General features: G+C 49.3%; 1 pseudogene; it reads left to right on the forward strand.

Annotated features, from left to right (window-relative positions):
- Positions 1 to 642: 642 nt before the first annotated feature.
- On the forward strand, positions 643 to 3,426 carry LOC116566641 (annotated as a pseudogene).
- Positions 3,427 to 9,764: the final 6,338 nt, after the last annotated feature.

Below are 9,764 nucleotides of genomic sequence, written 5' to 3' on the forward strand. Positions count from 1 at the left end.
AAAAAAAAAAAAAAAAAAAAAAAAAAAAAAAAGAAATATTTATTAGAGACAGGGTTTCATTACATAGGTCAGGCTGTTCTCTAACTCCTGACCTCAAGTGATCTGCCTGCCTTGGCCTCCCTCAGTACTGGGATTACAGACATGAGCCACATCACCTGGTCAGTTTCTGCTTGAAATTTTTCATAATAAAAAAATAATGGCATCGATTTAAGGGAGTCCCTTTAGTCCTCCCCAAGCATATTTATGGTGTAAACTGAGAATGCAGACTGGGGACATGTGACACTCATCCTCATGGCTTTAGGGTGGTAAGTGACGAGAAATGTTTCCTCAAAGAGGTGGAGCTGAGCTTTCAGGATCCTCAGTGACACTTTCAGGTGGTACTGGGGTTCGGAGGAGCAATGGATGAAAATTAAGGAGCCAGTGTCTCCTTGACCCCTCCTTGGTGTTTTGAGGACATTCTTCCTGGTAGCAGCAGAAGCAGAAATAAAGATTTGTGGCCACCAAATGCAGAGTGGAATTGGGGTAAACTGATAACTTTTCTGCAATGATACTGGCCCTAGGAGAAGACAAGGTGACTGTGGCCTGAGAGTGACGCCTTCTCCCGGATGTGTCCTCTAGGGTTTTCCTTGAAGATTCATCAGGATGAGCATCCAGGCCCCACCCAGACTCCTGGAGCTGGCAGGGCAGAGCCTGCTGAGAGACCAGGCCTTGGCCATCTCTGCCGTGGAGGAGCTGCCCAGGGAGCTCTTCCCCGCATTGTTCATGGAGGCCGTCAGCAGGAGACACTTCCAGACTCTGCTGCTGATGGTGCAGGCCTGGCCCGTCACCCACTTCCCACTGGGATTGCCGATAAAGAGCCTACATGTGGAGACCTTAAAAGCATTGCTGAAGGGGCTTCATATGCTGCTGACACAGAAGGTTCGCCCCAGGTGAGGTGACCCAGGAGGGCTGGTAGACAGGGATCAGGTGTCCAGGGAAAGAACAGCAGGGTCAGGCGGAGAAGTAGCCCAGGAATGGCCCAGAGTCTCCTGCTGGTGCAGGTGAGGAAGCTCAGGGAGGCCTTGGCCATTGCCCAAATCCTCAGGGAAAGGACTGCTCACCACATAGAGTCCGCTGTGGGAACAGGAACAAACCTGCCTTTTCCCAGTGGAAGGTAAAGGGAATAAGGGGCGACCAGTCAGAATGGAAAGGGAGAGAGGGATCCAGAAAACACAGAACAGGGAGCACCGAGGACAGGAGCAGCTGATTTATGGGATGTGAATGAAGCAAAGGGCAGGGATGGGTCCTTCTAAATACTGAACCCCTCCCTTATTTTACCCACAGGAGGTGGAAACTTCGAGTGCTGGATTTGGGGGATGTGGATGAGAATTTCTGGACCAGGGCCCTGTCCTGCTCCCCAGAGGCCATGAGTAAGAGGCAGACGGCAGAGGACTGTCCAAGGACAGGAGAGCACCAGCCCTGGAAGGTGGTCATAGACATCTGTATGGAGGAAATCCTCCAGGATGAATGCCTGAGATTCCACTTTGCTGTAGTAAGTTGGCGAATCATCTAACACAGATTAAATATCTCAGGAAGTCATTGAAGGTAATATCCCTGAGTAGCATTCAGGAGCTGGAAATTTCAGACCTGTCCTGGCCACGTCTGATAAGAAAACGTCGTTCTTACCGGAGGGAGATGAAGAATCTTCACAAACTCGTTTTCTACAGGTGCTGTGATTACACGACAGACCGTGACGTCCAGGAACGGTTAAGTCGCCAAATTCAGCTCTGTGTTCCTCAGCCTGGAACACCTCCAGATGCTTAGAATAGAAAGGTCACCTCCTTCAGCGGGCACCTGGAACAGCTGATCAGGTGAGAAAGAATAGCGCACTTTCTCTGCGGACCACAGCACAGCCTGTTTTTGTGACAGCAAACACTGGAAGACATGTCCTGTGTGCCATCCAGTGGCAATGGAACAGGGAAGGGGACACCAGAATGTCAGCACATTGCCCCCTTCAGTGCTCCGTGTCCTGGAGTGGCGCTCTCAGGACCGCTCCAATAAAGGCAGAGGGGTCTCTTGAGGTAGAGGCTAGAGAGGGACATTATGTACAAGCTAGTTAGTGGGGGTTTCAGCTCTACTGAGGGTACACGTGTGAGTTTCTTGTTACAAAGTGTGTTTATAGTTGATGGCGTAAAACAGGAAACACAGAGGAAGGTGTGTGAGGTGGGAAAGCAAATCCAACCTGTGCCTTTCACGGCAGAAACTCTGTCCTCAGCAGCTTCGTGACCCTGAAAGATGCTGTCTCTGATTTCCGGTCTGTAAAAGGTGGTTTTGAACTCCAGGGAAAGTAATTGACATGGGAAATGCATGCCTCTGGGATGGGGGTGAGGGGGGAGGCTTGAGAATGGTAAAAGTGGTAGGTGGTTTGCAGATGCGGGCATGGCAGGGAGCCCTGCTGGCAGGGAGCCCTGCTGGCAGGGAGCCCCACTGACGTCCCTCGACCTTGCTCAGGAGTGTTCTTCATGCACATCTCCCACTGGGTTCCTCTGGCCCAGAGATGACGTTTACTGCTAAAACATGAAGAGGCTTTAGAGATTTTGCAGGCTTGAACCAGTCCCACAAGCAACGGTGAAAGGGCTGAGCCTAAAATGGGACCGCCCCTGAATGATCAGAGTCCTCATCACACGGTGACTGGCATGCGGACCATCATCAGATGATGGCAACACACTTGTGTTCGGGTGAAGCAGGCTTTTCCCTTGAGCTTATGCCCCACTGCCTTCGTCTACCTGGTACCATTGCCCAGAACTGACTTCTTGATCTCCCCAGCTGCCTCCAGAACCCTTTAGAGGGCTTGGATTTAACTTGCAGCAAACTATTGAAAGAGGATTTAAAGTGCTTCTCACAGTACCCAAGCCTCAGGTACCTGAAGCATCCTAATCTCAGCAATGTGCATCTGTAAGGAGTCAGCCTTGAGCCCCTCAAAGTTCTGTTTCAGAAAGTTGCTGCCACTCTGGAGATGCTCAACTTGGAGCACCGTCTGATCAACTACTCCCAACTCTGCCTGCCTGCCTGCCTTCCCTGAGCCACTGCTCCCAGCTCACCACCTTCTGCTTTGGTGGAAATCGGGTGACTATGGGCGACCTGAAGCACCTCCTGCACCACACCCACGGGCTGTGCAAGTTAAGCCTAGAGACGTATCTTGCCCCTCGGGAGAGTTATGATTCCTGGATTAATGTCGATTAGGAGATCTTGGCCCAACTTCGGGCTGAGCTAATGTGGACACTGAGGGAAGTGAGGCAGCCCAGGAGTGTCTCCATTGGTCCCACCCCCTGTCATTCCTGTGGCTCATCGCCATCTGAGGAACTGGAGGTCCATCTTTGCTGCTAGGGAAGGTGCACCTGGCGGGGTAGATCAATCCAGTTTTCTCCCAGGTCCTTGGATACTAAAATGTAGTGTACAGATGCAAGTTATTTTTGTTTTTTCTTTGGAAAAAAAATTTTCTTTTGAAATAATTTTAAAATTTTTATTAAAAAATTGGACACAGGATTTCGCTCTGTTGCCTCAGCTGGTCCCAAACCGCTGGGTGCATGACATTCTCCTGCCTTGGCCTCCAAAAGGGCTGGGATTACAGGCCCGAGCTGCCGTGCCTAGGCCACATTTGCAACTTGAAGGAAGCACAGATCTCTCTGCGTCAGGCAGGTGCTCAGTGGGAGAGGAGCTAGCAGGGGGTGAGACCCAGAGTCAGAGCTACACCCTAAGTTCCCCAGTAATGAAAATGTTATCCCTGCAAGAAAGGTTACAAAGAAACATCAGAAATAAAGAGAACCTGAATGAAAACTTTCTGGTGTCCTCTGTAATTGATTAACCTGTTTTAACAATTTATACATCAGGCCGGGCGCGGTGGCTCACGCCTGTAATCCCAGCACTTTGGGAGGCCGAGGCGGGTGGATCACGAGGTCAAGAGATCGAGACCATCCTGGTCAACATGGTGAAACCCCGTCTCTACTAAAACTACAAAAAATTAGCTGGGCATGGTGGTGCGTGCCTGTAATCCCAGCTACTCAGGAGGCTGAGGCAGGAGAATTGCCTGAACCCAGGAGGCGGAGGTTGCGGTGAGCCGAGATCGCGCCATTGCACTCCAGCCTGGGTAACAAGAGCGAAACTCCGTCTCAAAAAAAAAAAAAAAAAAAAAACAATTTATACATCAGAAGCCTTTAGTTATTGAGTTGCTGATGGAAAAGCAAGGTACTAAGCTGTCTGTGTGACTGAGGTTCAGCTGCAGAACATCAAAGCAACCAGATAAAATTAGATCATTTTAAGGCATTCCCAACCTTTTTTTTTGAGACAAAATCTCATTTTGTCACCCAGGCTGGAATGCAATGATGCCATCTGGGCTCACTGCAGTCCTTTCAGGGCTTAAGTGAGTCTCATGCCTCAACCACTGAAATAGCTGGAACTACAGGCACGTGCAAGCAAGCCTGGCTGATTTTTGTCTTTTTAGTAGAGACGAGGTTTTTCCATGATGACAATCTCACAAAATCTCAGGCATGGTGGCGCATGTCTGTAATCCCAGCTACCCGGGAGGCTGAGGCAGGAGAATCACTTGAACCCAGGAGGCAGAGGTTGTAGTGAGCCAAGACCGTGCCACTGCACTCCAGCCTGGGCAACAAAGTGAGACTCTGTCTGAAAGAAAAAAAAGAAAAACACCCTGATCCAAAGTCCCTGTGAGACCACCTTTGCATAACTGTGACATCAGAGAAACCTGACATAGTTGAGTCTATCATGCCTCTGATCTCCAAGTTACCTTTGATTAGTGCTGGGCATAGGCCATACTAACAAAAGTGGGACTTTAGTTAACACCTTAACTTGAAAGCAAGGATAATGACAGCCCCTTCCTGAAACTACCCCCTTCCTTGTCCAGGGACTGAACACTGGCTTTTTAAAATCCAGGAAAGGACATAGGATTAGGATGATGAGGAGGGGTCTAAATTCTGCTAAGGGATCTGTGTAGTTCTGTAATTCCTTACAGCTCAGGTGTACTCTGGCCTGAGATCACAAAATAGAGATCACCTGATGGGTGTAGTTTCTATAACCCGTCACTGCTCAGGGGTCATATGGCTACAGGCCACAAGATTTGTGACTTCTCCAATTCCTTTTTTTTTTTTTTGAGGCGGAGTTTTGCTCTTGTTGCCAGGCTGGAGTACAGTGGAGTGATCTCAGCTCACTGCAACCTCTGCCTCTTGAGTAGCTAGGACTACAGGCACATGCATGCCAGCACTCCCGGCTACTTTTCGTATTTTTAGTACAGAGGAGGTTTCACTAAGTTGGCCATGCTGGTCTTGAACTCCTGACCTCAGGTGATCCACCTGCCTCAGCCTCCCGAAGTGCTAGGATTAGAGGTGTGAGCCACCACGCCTGGCCATGTATTTCCTTTTTTTTTTTTTTTTGAGATGGAGTCTGGCTCTGTCACCTAGGCTGGAATGCACTGGCATGTTCTTAGCTCACCAAAACCTCGGCCTCCTGGGTTCAAGCAATTCTCCTGCCTCAGCCTCCCGAACAGCTCAGGTTACAGGGTGTACCACCACGCCCAGCTAATTTTTATAGTTTTAGTAGAGACGGTGTTTCAGCATGTTGGCCAGGCTGGTCTGCAACTCCTGACCTCGAAAGGTCCACCTGCCTCAGCCTCCCAAAATCCTGGGTTTACAGGCGTGATTCTCCGTGCCCAGTGCACTGGGCACGTATTTCTGAAGTGTATTTGATTGCTGTCTCATGCCTCCCTTAAATGTATAAAATCAAGCTGCCTGACCACCTTGGGCACATGTTCTCCAGACCTCTTGAGGCCTGTGTCATGGGCTATGGTCACTCATATGAGGCTCAGAATAAATCTCTTCAAATATACTACAGAGTTTGACGCTTTTGTCAGCATTACTGTTACACCCATGTAATATGTATACAGTGGAAAAATGTATTTCTTACAGTGTTCTGTTGGTATGTATCATTTTATTTTGCTACTTATTTAAAGTTTGGAAAGGAGAGCTTCATTTTTCACAAAAGGTGGCCATGGCCAAGCAAGGTGGCTCACACCTATAATCTCAACACTTTTTGAGGCCAAGGCAGGCAGATCACCTGAGGTCAGGAGTTCAGGACCAGCCTGGCCAACAGGTTGAAAGCCCGTCCCTACTAAAAATTAGGCCAGGCACAGGGTCTCATGCCTGTAATCCCAGCACTTTGGCAGACCGAGACAGAGTGAGACTTCGTCTCAAAAAGCAAAAAAAGAAATTAGCCAAGCATGGTGGTGGGTACCTATAATCCCAGCTAGTTGGGAGGATGAGGCATGAGAATCGCTTGAGCCAGAGAGTCAGATGTTGTAGTGAATGGCGATCACGCCACTGCACTCCAGCCTGGCAACAGAGGGAGACTCCGTCTCAAAAAATATCAAAACATAACACGAAAGTTAGCCAGGCGTGGTGGTGGGCACCTGTAATCCCAGCTACTCAATAGGCTGAGGCAGGAGAATGGGAGGTGGAGGTTGTGGTGAATCAAGATCATGGCCATTGCACTCCAGCCTGGGTGACAAGAGCGAAACACCGACTCAAAAAGAACAATTTGTGTACAAAATAAGTTTTATGCTTATTAAACTTGGCCTGAGTAGTTCTATAAAGTACAGCAAGAATCGATTGGCCATATAGGCCCCTTTTTAAGTTGGCTTTGCTGATAATTGACCTAAAAATATGTAATTCTTTTCAAAGCCTTGGTAAAATAACCAGCGTCTCCAACTGTATCCATTTTCAAAAGAAAACTCTTACTGAAGTTAACGCAAACGACTATATTGCCACAAAATAAGAACACTCACGAATAGTTTCTAAGTCTTGGAGAACGCCGTAGTGAGAACGGTGAGTTCTGCTGTCAGAAGTATACTCACAGTCAGAGGAGCTGCCTTCCAAACAGGAGCCTGTCCTTTCACTTCAGAACTGCCATCTACACATCCAACAGCTTTTTGTCAGTGAGGGAAGAACTATTTATCGGAAACAGCCCCTCACGCAGTTCCAGAGTCAGTTTTAGGGAAAAAGAGAACCCCGTGCCTGTGAGTATCTCCTTCCGGCATTCCCCAGGTAGCGCGATCGTAGGTAAAGCATTGCCATTTGAGTATGGAACTCTGAAACTCTGGAAATGACCGTCCTTGGGTGAATGTATCTCTGACATCATCCCAGATAGTATGGGTGTTTTAGGTATCAGGATCATTTTATGTCCTTCAGTGATGGGGGAGTTTCAGTTAACATTCCATAACCAGGCAGTAAATGCCCCTCAACTAGAAATTCTTTTATCATGGCCAGGCCTGGTGGCTCACGCCTGCAATGCCAGCACTTTGGGAGGTCAAGGCGGGTGAATCACTTGAGGTCAGGAGTTTGGGACTAACCTGGCCAATATGGTGAAACCTCGTCTGTACTAAAAATAAAAAATTAGCTGGGCGTGGTGGTGTATCCCTGTAATCCCAGCTACTTGGGAGTCTGAAGAAGAAGAGTGCTTGAACCTGGGAGGCTGAGTTGTGGTGAGCAGGGATTGTGCCATTGCACTCCAGCCTGGGCAACAAGAGCAAAATTCCATCTCAGAAAAAGAAAGACACCCACGGAGGCCGGGTGCGGTGGCTCAAGCCTGTAATCCCAGCACTTTGGGAGGCTGAGGCGGGTGGATCACCAGGTCAAGAGATCGAGACCATCCTGGTCAACATGGTGAAACCCCGTCTCTACTACAAATACAAAAAATTAGCTGGGCATGGTGGTGCGTGCCTGTAATCCCAGCTACTCAGGAGGCTGAGGCAGGAGAATTGCCTGAACCCAGGAGGCGGAGGTTGCAGTGAGCCGAGATCGCACCATTGCACTCCAGCCTGGGTAACATGAGTGAAACTCCGTCTAAAAAAAAAAAAAAAAAAAAAAACACACCCACGGGATCTGGTAAAGTATTTCCTTGTGGTCGGGACCAAGGTAAGAAACGCCTTGGGTTGGGGGGAAACTATTTGTTGGTTGAAATATACCACAGCAAGAAAAGCAGGTGATCCACTTGCCTTGGCCTCCCAAAGTGCTGGGATTAAAGGCTTGAGGCCCTGAGCCCAGCCCCATTATAAAGGTTTTTAGAGGCTAGTTGCAAAGCATCGCTGATGAGGCCTGGATGGATAAAGAAGAGGAAAGGGGTGGCTGGGTGTGGTGGCTCACACTTGGAATCCCAACTCTTTGGGAGGCTGAGGTGGGCAAATCACAAGGTCAGGAGCTCGAGACCAGCCTGACCAACGTAGTGAAATCCCATCTCTACTAAAAATGCAAAATAATTAGCCGGGTATGGTGGTGGTTGCCTATAATCCCAGCTACTCAAGAGGCTGAGGCAGGAGAATTGCTGGAATCCGGGAGGCAGAGGTTGCAGAGCCGAGATCGCACCATTGCACTTCAGCCAGGGCCACACTGTGAGATTTCGCATAAAAAAAAAAAAAAAAAAAAATTGCGGAAAGGTAAGAGACTGAGGTCCTGTCTCTCCACAAAAAGCCCTGGGCCGGCCTCCAGTCTCTTTCCCGGCAGGCATTGGGCAAGCTTGTGTCTTTCCTCAATCTCTGTATTTGAATAGCCAGTTTAATTTAACTTGGCTTCATTTTATTTATTTTGAGATGCAGTCTTGCTCTGTCACCCAGGCTGGAGTATACTGCGCGGTCTCGGCTCATTGCAACCTCCAGCTCCAGGGATCAAGTGATTCTCCTGCCACAGGCTTTCGAGTAGCTGGGATTACAGCCGCATGCCACCACACCCAGATAATTTCTGTATTTCTAGTAGAGACGTGATTTCGCCGAGTTTGCTAGGATGCTCTCCATCTCCTGACCTCGTGATTCACCTGCCTCGACCTACCAAAGTGCTGGGATTACAGGTGTGAGCCACCGCACCCGACCTCACTTGGCTTAATTTTAGAAACAAAGTACTGATGCTGGCTTAAGAGAGGCAATTGCTTTAAAGTGGAATTGAGACCAGGCTTGGGGGCTCATGCCTGTAGAGGGGGGAAAATCTCCTGAGTCCAGCAGTTCGAGACCAGCCTGGGCAACATAGCAAGACTCAGAGTCTACAACAAATGTTTAAAATTCATGGGGTGTGGTGGTGCACACCTTTGGGGCTAATTAGGGCCAAGTAGGGAATGGCTACTGGACAGGCTGAAACAGGAGGATCACTTGTGTCTGGGAGGTCAAGTCCGCAGTGAGCTGTAATCACACCACTGCACTCCAGCCTGGCTCAGAGTAAGAACCTGTTTCTGAAAGGAAAACGAAGGAGAGAGAGAGTAATTGAGAGAGCAAGCAGAGGTAAAGCGCCTTCTCCAAGCACTGCAGCTCCCGGGGGTCTGCTCTCTGATGGACCTGTACAATGCCCAGGGTCCTCTTCTGTTTGCTGCTTAAACCAACACCCCATACCCTTCCTAAAGACACAAAGTTAAGAGAGCATTTTATGTTATTGACGTATGAGGTTCTGTGCCGTTGCACTGTGCTGTTTCGCTGATGAGATTCCCCCTGACCACCCCTGCAGCTTGCCCTGCCCCAGAAACAAAGTTTTCCTGTTTGAGAGAGTCCTGCAGCACTGAGACCCGGAGGAGTGACCGTGCAGTTTCAAGATGCAGGTGGACAGCCTGGCCTCCAGCCTGACCCTGAGCCAAGGCAGAATCCCATCTGCCTCCGGAAGCCCGGGCCCACAGGGACAGGGCTGGAGTCCCAGAGGAGGCCCCACCCAGGCAGTGGGCAGAGCACTCTGCCCCCCGAATCC

The sequence above is a fragment of the Sapajus apella genome, unplaced genomic scaffold, assembly GCF_009761245.1.
Source record: "Sapajus apella isolate SASKATOON/1434 unplaced genomic scaffold, GSC_monkey_1.0 scaffold43, whole genome shotgun sequence".
Classification (NCBI taxonomy): domain Eukaryota; kingdom Metazoa; phylum Chordata; class Mammalia; order Primates; family Cebidae; genus Sapajus; species Sapajus apella.